This window comes from Heloderma suspectum, chromosome 3 (assembly GCF_057233095.1).
Source record: "Heloderma suspectum isolate Gila_16-S chromosome 3, 16-S_ref, whole genome shotgun sequence".
Lineage (NCBI taxonomy): Eukaryota > Metazoa > Chordata > Lepidosauria > Squamata > Helodermatidae > Heloderma > Heloderma suspectum.
Window position 1 is genome coordinate 236,919,754 of NC_139460.1, and position 21,015 is coordinate 236,940,768.

Sequence of the window (21,015 nt, forward strand, 5' to 3'; positions counted from 1 at the left end):
TTCTGTCACATAACACCACTTTCTAATGGCCAGAGTTATCAACACAATAATATTACAATAGCTCACGATAGGTTATGTCATAGCTTTGCAACATCCATGCTCAGGTGGTGAATTTTGGAGGTTTTATACTGTTGTTGCTTTGGAATTAGCATGACCTGCTATATTATTAGAAGGAGGCCCCAATACATCCAAAAGAAAGTGACCCACTCTTTTCATTTCATGGGAAAGGGTAGAGAGACAATGTGTTCCCTTAAAACATTGCCAGTTGGATGTCATATCAGGGAATTAGCTATCCTCACCAGAACTGTTCTATATGTCAAGGAATTCAGGAAACCTAGGGTACATAAAGTGGCTTACTAATGCCTTACCTATAAGTTACCCTATTCCCATCAGATCTCCTTCCAGCCAGCTCTTTTTATGCAACAAGTGACAGAGTGATTAAGCTGTGTATCTCCATGCAGAAAGAAACCCCATGTTTGTAATATAAGAAGAAAATATTTATTAAGGCAAGCATACAATTATCAGAATCATATCAGAAAATAAAACTTTATTCATACTTGCATTATCTGAGAACGTGGTTCATGGACTCTTTTGATAGAATAAGAATTCCAGGCGTACTATCAGCACTACACTACCACTAATGGAAATGACATTGTTCTGGTGTAAACTATCTCTATTGCAACGCAAATAGAGCTTGCTGGCTTAACGGATTTCTCCAGAAAACTTCTTGTGCCAGCAAAGGCTATTGGTGTCGCACTAGAGAGAAGCTTACGCTGGTGCGACATCATTTATATTAATGGTGCTGCAGCTTTGGATACAACCCCAGGGTACAAAATGCCAAGGGTATCTTCAGTTTTGTAAGGCAACCTTGGCCTTGAACTGGGGATTCTAGCAGTGGAAATCAGGCACCTTGCTCTCTCTACTACATGGTGGCTTGCAGTTGTTGGCCTGCTCTTTGCTACACCACAGCAGATAGCCAGAGAGTAGTATAGAAGATACCAATCCATCAGGAATCAGGTGACAGAAATGGCCAGTAGGGTTCCATCTTGTTTTATATAGCTACTGACCCAGGCCTACTTCCTTAGTCTGATCAATGTGGCTCTCAAAGACTGAGCTGTGTGTGGACTATGAAGCTTGGTGTGACTGCTTAACTGCTTGCTTGCTTCCGGTCTTGAAATCTGGCAGATTTTCCCCATCTGGCCTTCTATTTCATAGCTGTAATCCAGATAAGTGCCTATTGGGGTGGTCAATTTTCCCCCTCAGTTGTGTTGCCCCACCCTGAAATGCCTCGTGGGAAGCTTCTTCTTTTGAAAACAGCCATAGTTATGAACTATGACATTCACTTGACTTTCAAAAGTCAAGTGAATGTCATAGTTCATAACTATGGCTGTCTTCAAAAGTGATATTTAAATTGATTTCTCATTTCGTATGTCCACAGAACAAATGAAAAAAATATACATTGAGTAGAATGCACATTTGGTATAAAATGGCTCCACCTTCTGTTTTGCATTTACAACATTCACCAGTCACTAATTCTAGAATTAAAGGTTTCTTAGCTTCACTTGCAAATATACCTGCATTATTGAAATTGGGTCCATTAGATTTAGATCAAGCCACTGCCTTATGATTTGTGAAAGAAATTTGGAAGCATATATTTTCTGTAAAACAGGGGAAATGATCCACCAAAGTTAAAAGTGCTCAGTGTTCTGCTGATTTAAATGGAAAAGAGTAAATGGGAACTGAAAGTGCTGAACACTTGCTGGACCGCACTTAGGCTGCGATCCTGTGCACATTTTCCAGGGAGTAAACTCAATTGAATGCTGTAGGACTTACTTCCAAGTAAACATGTATAGGATTGCACTCTCAGTTTTATTTAATTTTTAGAAAGTTCATCACCTTTCCTTCCCAAGTGCTGTTTTCTTGAGGATGTAATGAAATCTCTTCAAAGAATTGTGCCAAATATGGCTAGTTTATATATCTTGCTGATTTCTTCATGCATTCGGCTTCCAATCTGAAGACAAGATTTTAAAAAAAGGAGAAGCAGAGGTTGAAAGGGGAAATCAAATATCTACCAGGGACATCTTATCTTGTGAGAGAAAATTAATATTTTGGACCTAACCATAGTGCACATTTAGACATCTTGAAAGAATGTGCACAGTAATGATTTTAGGGAGAAAAAAAGTTAACCCGATGAGATGCTGCTAATAACAATATTTGCCTTATCTCTGGCTAGTATTTCTGATGTTGCTCAGTTTTTCCTCTCTATTATTCTTAAGGATATTTTTTCTTTTCCCCAAAGGACACTATTGATTATTCTGATTTCAGCTAATATCTGTATAACTGCCAGCACAATCTTTAAAAGATAAAATCGTTGTGCTCATGGTGTGGTCATGGACAGAACAGTATAGCCAAGACTGTTTTCACATTGAACAAATTTTGTAGATGTATGGAAAGTATTGCTTTTCAGGTGCTTCATGACTTCCATGCATGCAGAAGATTAACCAATAAACTTTTTTAATACAAGGCGATGGATAGCATCTGCCATTATGGCTCAAACACTTGAATGACCCATGACTGGTTGATCAGGATGGATCAATAAACTTCCTTAGGCCACTACTCTTAAATCACACACACTCACACACACACACACACACACACACACCAGTATTGTGGACCTAAGTAGGATTAGTGCTGTTTGATTTTGTTTTGAGTACAACTATATTCAAAATAATAGTACTTTTGCACACTGCTGTAAATATGAGCTAGTATTAGCTTACTAAAAAGCACCATCTTAACATGCCCTGATGGTCTTGTGAATTGGCCTCAAGTTTTACATAATTACAGGTGGGTGTGGTTAGAACTGCAACTTCTCATGAATGGAATTCGAACCTCAGGGTGAAAGAGGTTCAGCAACCCTGATACATAGGATTATGTCTTTAAGGAACTAGATCACATATTTCTATTCTCTTTTAATGCATTTTGGATCCCTAACACTTAACCTACCTAATCTGAATTGTACCTGATCTAGAGTTGTACCTAATCTGTACTTACACGGTTCTGCTAAGCATAAACTGTTTCTGTCAGTAACTGTCAGAGATGAATTTAATGGTGGTATTGTGGGGGTGGGGGAATGTTGCCCTATAATGTCAACTACAAAGGGACCATGCTCAAATTTCACATGGATGTCTACATAAATGTGGTCTGGCTTTCACAATCACAACATTATGTGGTACTTCAGCCATAAATATAAAAGAATAAATAAAAAGGGCAAATTTACATTTTTTTTTGTCTAGCAGAGTTCTGCCTGTTGCAACCACTGCGATTTCTGCAGGGAAATAAACCTGCCAGGAAACATGAAAAATGTGGGATTAGAGTGCTACAGTATGATTCAGTGGGAGCCTCTGTAAATGCCATTATTTATTCCACTGTGATTAAGATTCATTGGAACATGTTTTGGAGGCTATGTGCATCATCAGACTTTTTAGTTTTATGTTCTGATCTTTCACAGGAAAAAGATATTGATTTCTGACTGGAAAAAGAAAATGAGCATTAGGGTGCTTCCAGATAGACAGCTTCTAGCACGAACAATCAAAAGGCATTGTGCAGCTATTCTGTCTTTGAAAAAAGACAAAGTAGTGGTGGGAACAGACTGAGGATTAGAAATGGAAAACGATGTTGTCTGGACCCCTCCTAAAGTTCTGTGTTTGAGGCAGGGTTATTGCACAATAAAAGCTTCATCTGGAAGCACCCTTAACTTACTTTGCTTTCCTCAGTTCTCACTGATTTTGTCAATTTGCAATAACCTTAGAATGAGATTCTATGTATCTCATTTGTATTCAATGAGACTCAGATTCTATGTATCTCAATCATACTGTATTAGCAGTATAACAGGCCCCTTCTCTGTCCAGAATCTAGCATACGTGCAGCTATCATTTTCACACCAGAGGATATTTTATAGTATGTTTTGTGTGGCTGAATATAGCAGTAAGTAAGCAGGACGACAGGAAGGAGATGAAAACCCCTTCTTCTTGAAAGGGAAAGCACCGGTTCCCTAGAACATTGCTCCAACTTTTGTAACATGTACAGCTAGTATGTTTCACATGGAAAACAAAAACTGTTGGATTTTGAACATCACAGGATATATATACACAATATCCTCCTGCTGCTGCTGCTGCTATCGGATGCTTTGCACAGCTATATCCTGAAACAGTGCATTAAATTTATGGAAGACTCCCCCAGCCTGGCACCCTCCACATGTGTTAGACTACTACTCCCATCATCCCCAGCCTATGGCAAGCTAGAGGATGTCAGGCTGGAGGGGATCTATGGTGTTGTAACAGCTATTGCCCCACTAATGATTGCTTGATGAACCCATGAATTTTATTCCAAGGGATTAGAACCCATGAACTATTGGCCCATTCGGCGTTTTCTAGGGCTTGTTGTACAGTTGCCCCCAGCATCTTGCATCATCTTCATTCTTCCCAGTTTGTGACATATTATTGGAATGATATTGGGCAGAGGTGGGCGAGCTGGTGCGCTCCAGATGTTTTGGGCTACAACTTCCACAGGCCAAGCCAGCATGGCTAATGGTAAGGGATGCATGGTGTGAAGAATGTGAATAGGGAGACATTTTTCTCCCTCTCTCAAAATACTAGAACCCGGGGTCATCCCATGAAGCTGATTGGTGGGAGATTCAGGACAGATAAAATAAAGGACTTTTTCACACAACACATAGTTAAACTATGAAATTTGCTACCACAGGATGTAGTGATGGCCACCAATTTGGGTGGTTTTAAAAGGGCGTTGGATACATTCCTGGAGGAGAAGGCTATCAGTGCTACTAGTAGGGATGGCATAGGTGCCTGGTTGCAGCTCAAAGCCTGAAATTGCTGGCTTGGCCCCAGGACACCAGTCTACGGACCCCAGCACTTGCCTGGCTTGGTGTGTGCGGAGCCAGGCAAGTGCACGAGCATCCACTTCCTTGCTGACTGCCATTTTCCACTCAAATGGCTGCTTGTTCTTTTCTATGACTATCCCAGATATGCAAATAGGGGCCTTAAAGGGGTCATGTCTGCAGCAATACAGGTGTTTATGTCCGCAACAATACAGGTTCCCAGCAGAGAGAGGCGTGGTTACTTGGTGGTGGCAGCAGGATGGAAACCGAGAGAGAAGTGCCATGGTGCTTCCCCCTCAGCTCCCATCCTGCTGCCTCTACCACCACAACATGTGGGGGGAGGGTGCTGTTGCACTCATGTCCTGTTTGTGGTTTCCTGGTTGACAGCTGGTTGGCTACTGTGTGAACAGAATGCTGGACTGGATGGACCCTTGGTCTGATCCAGCATGGCTCTTCTTATGTTCCTATGGTGTTGTATAACAGCTGTTGTCCCACTTACGGTTGCTTGATGAAGCCATGTACTTCATTTCCTAGGATTAGAACTCATGAACTATTACCCCATTAAACATTTTTTAGGGCTTATTGTACAGGTGCTCCAGGCATCTTCCATCTTGTTCATTCTTCTCTGTTTGGAACATTATTGTTATTGGAATAATGTTGGGCAGGGATAGGCAACCTGGTACCCTCCAGATGTTTTGAACTACAACTTCCACAGGCCTAGCCATCATGGCTAATGGTGAGCAATGTCATCCAAAATGATGACAATGATTTTGAGCAATGTCATCCAAAACTTCTGGAGGGCACCAGGTTGTCTATCCCTGAGTTAGGGATATTTGGGTATAGGGGATTCAAGTCTTGGAACAAGAGTTGAAATAGATGCCCTCTAGCATTTTAACATTAAAAGTTCTATATTTCTAATGCATTTTTATCATCTACCTTTGCTACAGTCTGTTGAATATAAATATGTGTGACAGTTGCTGAAAAAACCCTATGCCAAAAAGTTCAAGCTGATCTCTCCTTGCTTAAGTGTTCAGACTTCCTATTACCAAGACAGCCTCAAGGGCTATGACATGGAAAGGTTGAAAAAGTAAGTGCAATGTCATTTATACTGCACCATCTTGCAATATTACATTGCCCTCCCCATGTTTCTGAAACTGTTATGATAATTAACTTATATCTGGTTTGGGTCTTGTCGTTCTGTTCTGGATGTTCCAGTACTAATTATGTTGATCTGAGTTCTGGGTCAGAACAGCAGCTTCTCATTTCTTGTGCTGGAAAGTCTTGAGATATCTTTTGGCAGCTTGGACTGCTGTTTCAGTACAGAAACGAGGGTCAGTACCAAAGTACAGCAGTGGTACAGAATCCAATGGTGGTTGGGTTGTTTTCCTGCAAATTGTGTATGTTCCCTACATTACAGACAACCATCCTCTGTTTGAAGGGATGTTAGAGGACAGCCCTATTTGAATTTGTCCTTTATTTGAAGGGCTGTCCAGTTGAAAGATAAAGAACCATAAGACAGGATCACAGGGGCCTTGAAGTTGCCTATCAGTGGTTAGTACCTGGATAGCACTCTTTTTGGTGATGCATTTCCTCTCTTTTTTGGGCAAGTGTAAGTGGCCATCCTAGTATGAGGAAATACAAGCAGCAACGTGCTGGGGGGGGGGGGGTTGTTTTGTTTCCCGTCCCCTTTTTAACCTCAGGTCAGTTCACTTTTGAATCAATGCATACACTGACCTGGTTCACACGTAATGACAACCCGGAGTACTGGTTGTCACTGAATCGTGGGTTGTTGAAATGTGGCTTGTCATTATGTGTGGACCCTGCACTACGGTTAATTGGTTGTTAATCATGAACAACCCAGAATTCACAACCTAACCATGTGAATTCACCCAGAATTCACAACCTAACCATGGGTTCTCTTCCTGGGTTGTTCATGGTTAACAACCCATAGTTAAACCATAGTGCAGGGTTTCCTTTCCACGTAATGGCAACCCATGATTCAACAACAACCCATGATTCGATAACAGCACATGATTCAACAACAACCCACACTCAACCCATATTCAACCCATATTCTGGGTAGTTGTTATGTGGGAACTGGGTCTTTATTTTAAAATATAAGACGGATCAGCCAGGCTTCTAGGCCCTGAAGGGGAGAGGAACATATATCATACCATGTATGGTACAGATAGCAGACACAGGTTTTTAAACCTAATGTTTTCAGCTACTTTAAAAATGCAAGATACTTTGGTTTTGTCAATCTTGATCATTTGAAATAAGTCTTACTTGTTCTTAATAGAGCCAAAACCCCTACAGTAGCTCTTGGCCTGTTTAAAATTGTTGTGGTCACGATGCCCACATTTGCTAAAAAAAATTATAAATGTTTATTGGTCCCAAGCAAGAGATGGTCTAGGTGAGGCATAGAGGATAAGCAGGCATAATTGGCTGCCTTCTGAATCAACCCCATTTGGGATCTCCCCGCTTAGTTAACCATAAATTGCATCTTCTCTGCTGGATTAATAATTAGCTTAGAGTGAGCAATGGAGATCAGATAGCACTGTTAGCGGCAATTTAAGCAAACGTTTAAACAGCATTAGCAATCATTTATTTTGCCATTATTCATGGAACGCTAATCATAATAAATTGATTTTCTGCTAGTATTGTGATACATTGAAATATTTAACATGATTTTCATATATCCTTCTGTGCTTTACAAATTATTTGGCTTCATGCACCGTTGAGATATTAGATGTCACAGGCCGGAGGAAAATTTGTCACAGTAGTAAAGATGCGGCACATGGTCTCTTTTCCCTCACCAGCAATTTAGATGTTGACCACAGTGGGAGAATGCAAAACTGCAAGTGAGCTCCATGAATTCCTGCAATTATCTGGAGCTCACCAATCTCACTATAGGTGAATCACTCACACATCTCTATGTTTTTCAAAGAAAAAAACAGTTGTGCACTACAAACATATCAGCAGAATCTTGTCAATAGGAAAACCTTAGGGAAGAGCGTAATTCAATGGATAGAGCAGCCTTCTCCAACCTGGTGCCCTCCAGATGTGTTGGACTGCAACTCCCATCATTTCCAGCCAGCATGGGAAGGGCAGCCCAACACATTTGGAGGGCACCAAATTGGAGAAGGCTGAGGTAGAGTTTTGGATTAATAACAAGGAAAACCAGGTTAAAATCCTTGCTCAGCTATGATGGTTGCAGGAAGACCTTGGGCCAGTTGGTATCTTCCATCCCAACTTACCTCACAAGGTTGTTGTGAGAATAAAATGGAGTGCAGGGGGAGGCAGATACTGTGCTCTGAGCTCCTTGGAGGAAAGGTGGGATAAAATGCAATAGACCTCTAAAGTTCAGCTAGTTACAATAACAGCAGGAATTATGACATTACCATGAATGAAAGACAGCCTTCATCTTATATTGCTTGGTAGATTTCAGTACTATTTTACTATTCTTAGTAATTCCTTCTGACCTCAAACAAGCAAGCAGATATAAATATAAAGGAGAGCTAAACACTAACAACTCTAGCTTCTTTTCTCAGTGGTCTGGGAATGCAGTGCATCTTCATGTCTTTGCTAAGGTTGGTGTTTTAAAAGATTTGAAAGTGATTTCAGTAGGGATGTACGAAAGTTCCGCCACAGATCTTGGGGAGGCCAAATGCCAGCACATTCGGCCCCCCGAAATAAGTGGCGGAATGGCCCGCCCCCCCGCCTCCCCCTGGGACGGGACTTACCTTGGGTGGATCTTCCTGGCGGCAGCGGCTGAGGCGGCAGTTCGGTGCCGGCAGCTGAGGCGGCCGGTCTTCTGACAGGCTGCTGCCGCCGCCATTTCCAATTAAAAAAACAAAACAAAACAAAAAAACGTGATAGGCTACGTAAAGATTTATGTAGCCTATCACGGCTAGATTTTAAAAAAACACCGTGATAGGCTACGTAAATGTTTACGTAGCCTATCACGGCTGACTTTAAAAAACAAAAACAAAAAACGCATGTACGCAAATGGCGTTCCTTATTTTGGCACGTCTTAGTCTATGTAAACATTTACGTACACTAAGACGGCGAAAATAAGGGGAACGCAAATAGCGCAGACGCTACGCTATTTGTGTTCCCCTTATTTTCGCCGTCTTAGTCTACGTAAATGTTTACGTAGACTAAGACGTGCCAAAATAAAGAACGCAAATGGTGGCGGCCATGGCCGCCGCCATTTGCATACGCACGTTTTGTTTTTTGTTTTTTAAATCAGCCGTGATAGGCTACGTAAACATTTACGTAGCCTATCACTGCTGACTGCAGGGACGCAAACAGCGGCGGCTATGGCCGCCGCTATTTGTGTCCCTGCTAGCCAGCTGCCGAATGTCCAGCTGCTGGCGGAGCCGGCCGGCGGCTCCGCAGAATCCCTGCAGAGTGGAGCCGGCCAGCCAGGATTCTGGGGGGGAGGAACGGAGTGCCTCCCCCCTGGCCAGGATTCCGGGGGGAGGGATGGAACGCCTCCCCCCCAGCATCAGCATAATCCGTGGAAAGGTAAGTCACTTTTGTACATCCCTAGATTTCAGAGAGGCATCTCTTCTTATGGTGTAAACAAACACCTTGCTTGTGTTCAAGCAAGTTCTGATAGGGATGTATGAAAGTGACTTACCTGTTCACAGATTATGTTTATGGTGGGGGGGAGGCGTTCTGTCCCTCCCTCCGGAATCCTCACCGGGGGGGAGGCGCTCCGTTCCTCCCCCCGGAATCCTCGAACAGCCGGCTGTGCTCCGCAGCAGCTCCGCGGAGCAGCCGGCCAGGCCCAGCTAGGCCAGAGCCGTCCGCAGCCGGATTTCTGACCGCGGAGGGCTCTGGATAAAAACAAAAAACTGCGTACACAAATGGCGGCGGCTATGGCTGCCGCCATTTGCGTTCCTTCTTTTTACCGTCTTAATCTACGGAAATATTTACGTAGGCTATGACGGCGAAAATAAAGGGGAACGCAAATAGCGTAGTGGGCGCTATTTGTGTCCCCTTTTGATTCGCCGTTTTAGCCTACATAAATATTTACGTAGCCTATCACGTCGTGTTTGGGTTTTTTTACACAAGCCTGGAAATGGTGGCGGCGGCAGCCGGTTGGAAGACCAGCCTCCACTGCCACAGCCGTTGCCAGAGCTGCCACCGCCCGGAAGATCCGCCATAGGTAAGTCTTGTCCTGGGGGGGATTCCGCCATGGAGTTCAGGGGGCCGAATGCACTGGCATTCGGCCTCACCGAGATCCGTGGCGGAATTCTCTGACATCCCTAGTTCTGTAGCTTTGTGAAATAATACAAAATCTGTTTACCTGAAGTGGAAATAGGATGAGTGTACACATTGACCATGAATAGTAATTGCGCTTTCAAAATGCTTTCAGTCCTTTCTGTATTAAAGAAAGAGAAAAAAAGTTTGTCTGCTTTTAGCCTAACATTGTTGGAAACGTATTAGTGAACATTGAGAAAGACAGTACTTCAGTGTGGAGCATGTGACTCTACATATTTGCAAACATAAGGAGTAGCAACTTAATTCTATTTCAAATGAGAGGTGGACCTTTGAAAAGCTCATGTGTCGATAGCTATATTCCTCTTCACTCTGTTCATGCTGGTCCTTTTGTAGCAGCCATATCGGGGTCAGACTAAGTAGCCTCATGCAGTCTCATGCTTCATGTTCTTGCTGAGCTCTTTCTCCCTTGAATATATTGTTGTAAGCTGACGAGACACAGGAATTCCTTATCTTGTCAAAGGTCATACAATTGTATATCTTGTTCTCTGCTGTTCTCTTCTGTTCTCTCCTTATCATGGCTACCCTATAACCCAGTTCTTGTATTATAAACAATGGTGCTAGGAGGAAAAATGTTGAGGATTGCAACCCCATGCGGGAGGGAGAGGAGGAGCCATTTCATATATGTCACAATGTCTATAAAACCAATGTGCTAATGTAAATCGGGGCTTCTGGCTCTTTGGAAACGATTCCAGCCTTAAGCCCGCGCGTTAAATAAAGAATCTCTTTTTCCTTCACTCCGTGGTCTCTCTGACTCTGGGTTCTGCAACATAAATGGTGCCGTGACTCGGATGTGGCAGGCTCTGAGCCAGACAGGTGGCAGTTGCCTGCTCTTGATCGCCGCACCGGGAAGACGAGCTCGGCGCATGCCTCCCTTTCTTGGCGCCACCGACCTTTTTGTCGAGTGAATGGGAGAAAGCCTGCACCGGGATCGCCCAAACGGCAGCGAGCGGCAAGAGAACCTTGAGAAGCGGAGGAAGGAACTTGAGCCCTGCCTGTATCGCAGCTGCAATTGAGTTGAAACCCACATTGGAAGCCTTCAGGAGAAAGGCAAGTATATGGGAAAAAGAGGGCCCCGCCTTTAGGGAGAAAGGCCACTGGGCAGAAAAAAAGAGGGCCCCGCCTTATGAAGAAGGTCAGTGTTGGTGGTATACGTATACAAAAGAACCTACTCCTTGCGGGTAGAAGGGGGGCCTGATCACACCCCCGAGTGGGCGCCAGTACCTAGCACGCCAGTACTCAGTAGGAAGCTGAGGAAGCTGGGGAAGCCGTTTTCCGCTCTGGTAAAAAGTGGGAAAAGTGGGTGGCAGGGACATATGGATGTAGTGGAGAGATTGACGATTGTGTGAGTGGCTACTGCGGTTTCTGAAGCATACCGTTGACCGTCCGGGTGCCCAGGCCAGTAGCAAAGTGCGTGGTGTGAAAAATCCTCTTGTGTCGGCCAGTGAGACCCCTTACTCACTGACCAATTCCCATTCCCTAATTGTGTCTGTCTTCAATTTAGGAGGGAGGCTATGGGTGGTGGGGGAAGCAAACCTTGCACCCCCTTGAGATGTATGTCAAACAAAGAAGGAAAAAGGTTTTTTTTAAAAAGATTCAGAATAGAAAGAGAAAACAGCAAAAAGCTCAAGGTCGAGCTGAGAGGAAAAAAAACAAGATCTGAGGCTGTTAATTAGAAAAATGTTGCAGGACAGTCTGGCTTTTAACAAAGCGTGGGAGCATGAGAGTGTAAGGCCGAAGAAGTAGCTGTTAGCCTAGCGCGCCGAGAGAGGGGGGGCAGGAAAATTGCCCACAACGTTCTGAGTTGTGCAACATCATCACCTCGCCTAATTGAGATAAAATCCCTAAGAAATGGAAACTGAAAATGAAGACTCAGAAGATGAAGGCAAAATAGAAAATAAAGGTGAAGAATCAGCCCCCAGAGCACAGGCTAGACCCCTCTTCGAGTGAAAAGTGTGCCATAAGACTGTCCCAAAGCAGAATGAAGCGGAAAGACCATGTTGAAGATCTCTGTCAAGGTAACCGTGTTTAGCTTTGAACTGTGTTAGAATTGCATAGAGCCTGTAGCTACTGACCATCAGCTATATGATTTCTGAAGAGCGTAACCATTAAGCTTTTGCCGTGGGATTCCCTGCAATGAAGAAATCTCACTGATTTGAGTGTCCAGTGTTACACTGCCTAAGTGTGTGTGCTAAAGAGACCGAGAAACCAGACAGCATGTTCCTGGCCAAGCCAAAATCATGCTACTGCCATGCTCCTGAAAGCTGCAATAAACTGTGTAAGCTGAAAGACCCAACCTGATTGAGAAGAAGATATTGGAGCAACTGTCTTGAAAAACAATGAGATCTGTGTAGCTGGCTGGCTGACGCTGTCAGTGATGTTACAACTTTAAATTAAGACTGTTTTCCTGTTTGAGACCCCAGCGAAGAAAGCTGACCCGAGTTATTTGTTGCCCGTGCCAAAGCAAAGATTTGGCTGCCCTGTACCTCATCCTGTCCTGTTTTAAGCTTGGGATTTACAAATACAAACAAACTGAGAAGCTTGCCTTTGAAGTCCTGCAAATCACCCCACCGCCTCCCCGAAGATTAATGGCTGCCTGAAAAATGCAAGTATAAGGCGATGCCCATCACCCCCCAGCGTCCTGAGTTTCGGCACTCAGTGTTTCAGTGCTTTCGTGTACCAGGTTAGAAAAGAAAAAAAAAGAGTACGTTTTTAAAATGTCTGTGAGAGAACCTGACAGAAGTAAAATAAAATTTACAGAGGAGTTGCCCAAGTTAAAGCATCATGGCTAGAGAGCTGAGCTGTGCCGCTCTGTTTAAACAGAAGCCTTGCTAAAAAGTTAAAGGCCCTTGTCTGTCAGAAGGGGTGTAGGGCCACACTTTCCCTTTTTAAACTCATGCAAAAGTAGAGAGCCTTTGCTGGAAACATCGCATCTTCATTGCCCAGAGCCTTCTCTGTTTGCCTCCATCATCATCTGGGCTTTTTAGAGACACTCTGCACATGAACTAAAATTTTAAATTGTCAAAGACTTGCCATGGACAGTGCTATGAAGCTTTTGATAAACTTGAACTCTCATCGCTGTGGACCGTGTGTCTATGTTTGTAGTCAGCTCAGTGTACAGCAGGCTGAGTTTGATCTATAACTTTTAGATTTCCTTCTGCCAGAACTCATGCAGCATAGAGTTGCCGATGCAAAAATGGTGACCTAGAACTCTGTGTGTGTGGGTATGCCCATCCCTTGATTTTAATGAGCCCTGAGCTTTCAGCCAGAAGAGCAGTATAATTGCTGGATCTGCTCCATCATGCCTTACCATGCAAGAAGTGTTTTCCATTCATTGTGTTAAATTGCAGAAAAAGTTTGTTGTGTATATTTTATGATTTCTTAAATATCATAAAATATATGTGATATTTGCAGATTAGTGTTAGTTGCAACTCCAAATAATACTAAGTGTGGTTCCCGATGGATAACAAGGAGAAAAGACAAAAGCAAGTAGAAAAGAAGGAATAGAGAAAGTAGAAGACAGATAGAGAAGAGAGAAAAAGAAAAGGCAAAAGGCAAAGAAAAAACATTTGTAAAAAAGAAGCGTGGCCATAGTTGCCCCCAGGGTAAATTAAAAGCAGCTGATTGTGCCTGGAGCTTATTACCTGGGGTAAAGTAGCCACAATAATGTAATAGTTCTTTAAGATAAAGAAAATCTAACTAGAAGGAGAAGAAGAGCCTATCCCAAATGTGTGTCATTGGGACTAGTGTAAGGCAGAAAGGTTTAAGTAAGTGAGTTTAACTTGAAAAAGACAAATAAAGAGACAAGGCTGGTGCATGGAGCAGAAAGTTTTATATAAAAAGTTTGAAACATGATCTGCAATACAGGCAGATCAGCAAAGAAAAAGAAAGCAAAAGAAAGAGAAAAAATTTGTCTTCCCATACTAATAAATAAAAAGTGTTATCAAGCACTTTGGGAAGCGAAGTTGTTTACAGGAAGCTGTGCCTGAGAACCAAGCACTTCTAGCCTATGCTGAAAATGCTTGCTAGTGTTGTGCTGCCTCATGGGTAACATGTATAGTATAAAAACCCATTTAGTGCAATAGCTCGTGGTTCAGAGAAGCTGTCTGATCCAAAAATTAAGTACGCCTGTGTGCTGTAAGTTACCCAATAAAGTCTCCTTGTAAATATATCTCCCCCTCGCTGGAATCCCAAAACACAAGTGGGGCTAGAGCGCCTCACCCAGTATCAAACCCTGCTGTTAAAAGCCATGAAAGCAGGTATAAAGAAGTCAATTAATATGACCAAAGTGTCTAAAGTGCTGCAAGGTGCCACCGAGGCCCCAGAGCGTACTTGGAGCATCTTTCAAATGCCTATCGCCAGTACACCCCCCTCGACCCAGAGGCCCAAGAAGACGTAAACGAAAAAAGAAAAGAAGAAGAAAAGAAGAAGAGGCAGAAGATTCTTAAAAAAAAGAACCAGTGTGCCCAGTGTGGACAAGATGGACATTAGTGGCATGAATGCCCAAATAAAATAAATCAAATACACAAAGGAGAAAAACAAAGGGGCCAGAATGGGCGAAGAGGGAGACAGCTTGAGAAGGGCCGTGACATTGACTGTGAGGGGCAGTGACATTGACTTCATGATTGACACTGGAGTGGCATCAAGAGCAAGCAAACGTTAGCCTTAAACAAGAAGTCCAAACACTGAGCAAAGGTCTTCAAGCCCAGCGTCGCTTTGTCTTAGAAAATAAGCCCCCAATTCCCATCACAGAAGTTCATCCTTTCCAACCAAGAGTTAAAGTATGAGTTAAAGAGGGAAAAATAACCCTTTGACTCCCAGATGGAAAGAACTCAGAACTGTCATACTTTCCACCCCCGCAGCTATGAAAGCAGCTAGAATTAAACCCTGGATACATTGGACACGAGTCAAGAGAGCGAGAGGGGGAAAGTAGACCATAAACAGAAATCCTGAAAATCCTTTAAAAATCATTCTGAAAAAGCAGTAAGAAGACTCAGGCTAGACCTTACTGTGGACACACCGGGAAACTGTCCCCCTGCGTACGGTCAGACCTGCAACTGGAGAATTGAAGAAGGGGACTAGACCCTACTGCAGCTTGCCAGGTGAATAGCTGCCCAGCGTACGGTCAGATCCCAAAGAAGATCAAACATGCGTATTGTAGTGTTGTAGTGTTAGTAGTGTTGCATTGTGTTTCCTTAATAAGGTGCAAAAAGGGGGGTCTGCCCCTGGAAAAAAAAGTTTGTCCCAGTGATTTGCTGATAATTACTGGCTTCACCTGGCTAACATCACGAGAGTAAAACATTTTTGTTTGCCAAGAGGTATACCTGCAAACAGGCTTATTAGCTCTTGCCTAATACCTGTCTGTAGACATCCTGGGAAAATTCAAAAAGATACCATGTTAAGAGTTTATGGTGTAAGTTTAACTTATTCCCAAAATGCTAATTGGGGCGTAGTTGCAAAGATCCTACCCCCTACAGAGTTCACTCTACGCACCCCCATCATTGTGTTGCAGAACCCAGAGTCAGAGAGACCACGGAGTGAAGGAAAAAGAGATTCTTTATTTAACGCGCGGGCTTAAGGCTGGAATCGTTTCCAAAGAGCCAGAAGCCCCGATTTACATTAGCACATTGGTTTTATAGACATTGTGACACATATGAAATGGCTCCTCCTCCCCCTCCCGCATGGGGTTGCAATCCTCAACATTTCTTCTCTTAGCACTATTGTTTATAATACAAGAACTGGGTTATAGGGTAGCCATGATAAGGAGAGAACAGAAGAGAACAGCAGAGAACAAGATATACAACTGTATGACCTTTGACAAGATAAGGAATTCCTGTGTCTCGTCAGCTTACAACAATATATTCAAGGGAGAAAGAGCTCAGCAAGAACATGAAGCATGAGACTGCATGAGGCTACTTAGTCTGACCCCGATATGGCTGCTACATTCCCCCCTTAAATGCATAATTTCATTACAATTATAGCATTTCTGATAACTATACAAAGCTTTTTGTGACATACATATTACTTAGCCTTTTGTTGGGCTATTAGAGCGTAGAGGGCAGCAGTTTTACTAGCTGAGACATAAAACAGATTGGTTAAACAGCTCATAAGACAAGGAACGCAGAGACATAACAGAACTTTTATGAACAATACTGGTAGAATTAGGATGAACAATGCTTTTAAGCCAGCTAAGATCTGGAAGCCAAGGGGTTAACTAATTGAGCTAATTGTTTTGTCTTATTGTTTTGTTAGCTACTATATTGTGCAGCTTGTTGATCTGTTCATCTACAGCATTGCCATTATCAGTTAAGTTAAAACAACAGAGCTTTTGGTGTGTCTCACAACTTAAATGATGGAGAAGGAAGAGGTAATCTATACCAGCTCTATTTTCTAGAACTGCACCTCTTAGATCACGCAACTCTTTATTTAACAATGACAATGCTTGTGAGGTGGCATTTATGCTTTTGGCTAAGCTGCAAGCTAACCAGTTGTTCTTTAGACCATTAGCCAAGGCTAAACCTGGAACCCCAACTAGTGACATTGCTAAGGCCAATTTTTCTGAGTCAGAATATAACTGCACATGACTATTACAATTTTTAGTTAGTTGGAGTGCTCGAGGCTGCCGTTGACGGATTTTTCAGGCTACAGGGGAAGAACTGGCACCAGTTTAATTGGCGGCTGAGGCAACATGGGTGGTTATCAGACAAGTTGGCAGGAATGAATGACCAAGTGCGGGAATTACATGTCTAAAACCATCCATGAGGCAAAAGTATGTGGGCATCATTAAAAGATATGTTTTGAATTTTATTACAGTGGAAGGGGGCCAGGGATAGCTTTGTATTTTCTGGAAAATTTTTTGACAATTAAGCATTTGTGCACACGTAGCATTTGTTTCAGCAATGATGGGGGTGCGTAGAGTGAACTCTGTAGGGGGTAGGATCTTTGCAACTACGCCCCAATTAGCATTTTGGGAATAAGTTAAACTTACACCATAAACTCTTAACATGGTATCTTTTTGAATTTTCCCAGGATGTCTACAGACAGGTATTAGGCAAGAGCTAATAAGCCTGTTTGCAGGTATACCTCTTGGCAAACAAAAATGTTTTACTCTTGTGATGTTAGCCAGGTGAAGCCAGTAATTATCAGCAAATCCCTGGGACAAACTTTCTCTTTCAGGGGCTGGCCCCCCTTTTTGCACCTTATTAAGGAGACACAATGCAACACTACTAACACTACAACACACATGTTTGATCTTCTTTGGGATCTGACCGTACGCTGGGCAGCTATTCACCTGGCAAGCTGCAGTAGGGTCTAGTCCCCTTCTTCAATTCTCCAGTTGCAGGTCTGACCGTACGCAGGGGGACAGTTTCCCGGTGTGTCCACAGTAAGGTCTAGCCTGAGTCTTCTTACTGCTTTTTCAGAATGATTTTTAAAGGATTTTCAGGATTTCTGTTTATGGTCTACTTTCCCCCTCTCGCTCTCTTGACTCGTGTCTAATGTATCCAGGGTTTAATTCTAGCTGCTTTCATAGCTGCGGGGGTGGAAAGTATGACAGTTCTGAGTTCTTTCCATCTGGGAGTCAAAGGGTTATTTTTCCCTCTTTAACTCATACTTTAACTCTTGGTTGGAAAGGATGAACTTCTGTGATGGGAATTGGGGGCTTATTTTCTAAGACAAAGCGACGCTGGGCTTGAAGACCTTTGCTCAGTGTTTGGACTTCTTGTTTAAGGCTAATGTTTGCTTGCTTTTGATGCTGCTCCAGTGTCAATTATGAAGTCAATGTCACGGCCCGTCACAGTCAATATCACGGCCCCTCTCAAGCTGTCTCCCTCTTCGCCCATTCTGGCCCCTTTGGTTTTCTCCTTTGTGTATTTGATTTATTTTATTTGGGCATTCATGCCACTAATGTCCATCTTGTCCACACTGGGCACACTGGTTCTTTTTTTAAGAATCTTTTGCCTCTGCCGGGTCTTCTTCTTTTTTTTTTCGTTTACGTCTTCTTGGGCCTCTGGGTCGAGGGAGGTATACTGGCGATAGGCATTTGAAAGATGCTCTAAGTACGCTCTGGGGCCTCGGTGGCACCTTGCAGCACTTTAGACACTTTGGTCATATTAACTGACTTCTTCATATCTGCTTTCATGGCTTTTAACAGCAGGGTTTGATACTGGGTGAGGCGCTCTAGCCCCACGTGTTTTGGGATTCCAGCGAGGAGGGGATTTATTTACAAGGAGACTTTATTGGGTAACTTACAGCACACAGGCGTACTTAATGGCTGGATCAGACAGCTTCTCTGAACCACGAGCTATTGGGCTAAATGGGTTTTTATACTATACATGTTACCCATGAGGCAGCACAACACTAGCAAGCATTTTTAGCATAGGCTAGAAGTGTTTGGTTCTCAGGCACAGCTTCCTGTAAACAACTTCGCTTTCCAAAGTGCTTGATAACACTTTTTATTTATTAGTATGGGAAGACAAATTTTTTCTCTTTCTTTTGCTTTCTTTTTCTTTGCTGATCTGCCTGTATTGCAGATCATGTTTCAAACTTTTTATATAAAACTTTCTGCTCCATGCACCAGCCTTGTCTCTTTATTTGTCTTTTTCAAGTTAAACTCACTTACTTAAACCTTTCTGCCTTACACTAGTCCCACTGACACACATTTGGGATAGGCCCTTCTTCTCCTTCTAGTTACATTTTCTTCATTTTAAAGAACTATTACATTATTGTGGCTACTTTACCCCAGGTAATAAGCTCCAGGCACAATCAGCTGCTTTTAATTTACCCTGGGGGCAACTATGGCCACGCTTCTTTTTTATAAATGTTTTTTCTTTGCCTCTTGCCTTTTCTTTTTTTTTTTTTCCTCTCTTCTCTATCTGTCTGCTACTTTCTCTATTCCTTCTTTTCTACTTGCTTTTGTCTTTTCTCTTCGTCATCCATTGGGAACCACACTTAGTATTATTTGGAGTTGCAACTAACACTAATCTGCAAATATCACATATATTTTATGATATTTAAGAAATCATAAAATATACACAACAAACTTTTTCTGCAATTTAACACAATGAATGGAAAACACTTCTTGCATGGTAAGGCATGATGGAGCAGATCCAGCAGTTATACTGCTCTTCTGGCTGAAAGCTCAGGGCTCATTAAAATCAAGGGACGGGCATACCCACACACGCAGAGTTCTAGGTCACCATTTTTGCATCGGCAACTCTATGCTGCATGAATTCTGGCAAAAGGAAATCTAAAAGTTATAGATCAAACTCAGCCTGCTGTACACTGAGCTGACTACAAACACAGACACACGGTCCACAGCGATGAGAGTTCAAGTTTATCAAAAGCTTCATAGCACTGTCCATGGCAAGTTTGTGACAATTTAAAATTTTAGTTCATGTGCAGAGTGTCTCTAAAAAGCCCAGATGATGATGGAGGCAAACAGTGAAGGCTCTGGGCAATGAAGATGCGATGTTTCCAGCAAAGGCTCTCTACTTTTGCATCAGTTTAAAAAGGGGAAGTGTGGCCCTACACCCCTTCTGACAGACAAGGGCCTTTAACTTTTTAGCAAGGCTTCTGTTTAAACAGAGCGGCACAGCTCAGCTCTCTAGCCATGATGCTTTAACTTGGGCAACTCCTCTGTAAATTTTATTTTACTTCTGTCAGGTTCTCTCACAGACATTTTAAAAACGTACTCTTTTTTTTTCTTTTCTAACCTGGTACACGAAAGCACTGAAACACTGAGTGCCGAAACTCAGGACGCTGGGGGGTGATGGGCATCGCTTTATACTTGCATTTTTCAGGCAGCCATTAATCTTCGGGGAGGCGGTGGGGTGATTTGCAGGACTTCAAAGGCAAGCTTCTCAGTTTGTTTGTATTTGTAAATCCCAAGCTTAAAACAGGACACGATGAGGTACAGGGCCACCAAATTCTTGCTTTGGCACGGGCAACAAATAACTCGGGTTAGCTTTCTTCGCTGGGGTCTCAAACAGGAAAACAGTCTTAATTTAAAGTTGTAACATCACTGACAGCGTCAGCCAGCCAGCTACACAGATCTCATTGTTTTTTAAGACAGTTGCTCCAATATTTTCTTCTCAATCAGGTTGGGTCTTTCAGCTTACACAGTTTATTGCAGCTTTCAGGAGCATGGCAGTAGCGTGATTTTGGCTTGGCCAGGAACATGCTGTCTGGTTTCTCGGTCTCTTTAGCACACACACTTAGGCAGTGTAACACTGGATACTCAAATCAGTGAGATTTCTTCATTGCAGGGAATCCCACGGCAAAAGCTTAATGGTTACGCTCTTCAGAAATCATATAGCCGATGGTCAGTAGCTACAGGCTCTATGCAATTCTAACACAGTTCAAAGCTAAACACGGTTACCTTGACAGAGATCTTCAACGTGGTCTTTCCGCTTCATTCTGCTTTGGGACAGTCTTATGGCACACTTTTCACTCGAAGAGGGGTCTAGCCTGTGCTCTGGGGGCTGATTCTTCACCTTTATTTTTTATTTTGCCTTCATCTTCTGAGTCTTCATTTTCAGTTTCCATTTCTTAGGGATTTTATCTCAATTAGGCGAGGTGATGATGTTGCACAACTCAGAACGTTGTGGGCAATTTTCCGGCCCCCCCTCTCTCGGCGCGCTAGGCTAACAGCTACTTCTTTGGCCTTACACTCTCACGCTCCCACGCTTTGTTAAAAGCCAGACTGTCCTGCAACATTTTTCTAATTAACAGCCTCAGATCTTGTTTTTTTTCCTCTCAGCTCGACCTTGAGCTTTTTGCTGTTTTCTCTTTCTATTCTGAATCTTTAAAAAAACCTTTTTCCTTCTTTGTTT

The 21,015-nt window shown here is 42.9% G+C and overlaps 1 protein-coding gene and 1 long non-coding RNA gene across 2 annotated transcripts in view; one reads left to right on the top strand and one right to left on the bottom strand.

Annotated features, from left to right (window-relative positions):
• The window catches only part of ADAM12 (ADAM metallopeptidase domain 12), a 359,777-nt gene that overhangs the window by 119,801 nt on the left and 218,961 nt on the right, over nucleotides 1–21,015 (top strand). The gene's annotated exons all lie outside the window — the stretch shown is intronic.
• Nucleotides 1,946–20,755, bottom strand: LOC146350900 (uncharacterized). The gene is made up of 3 exons (XR_014788779.1): nucleotides 19,975–20,755; nucleotides 10,212–10,286; nucleotides 1,946–2,011 (listed from the first exon to the last, which is right to left on the bottom strand). It is a non-coding gene; the product is annotated as an uncharacterized LOC146350900 (long non-coding RNA).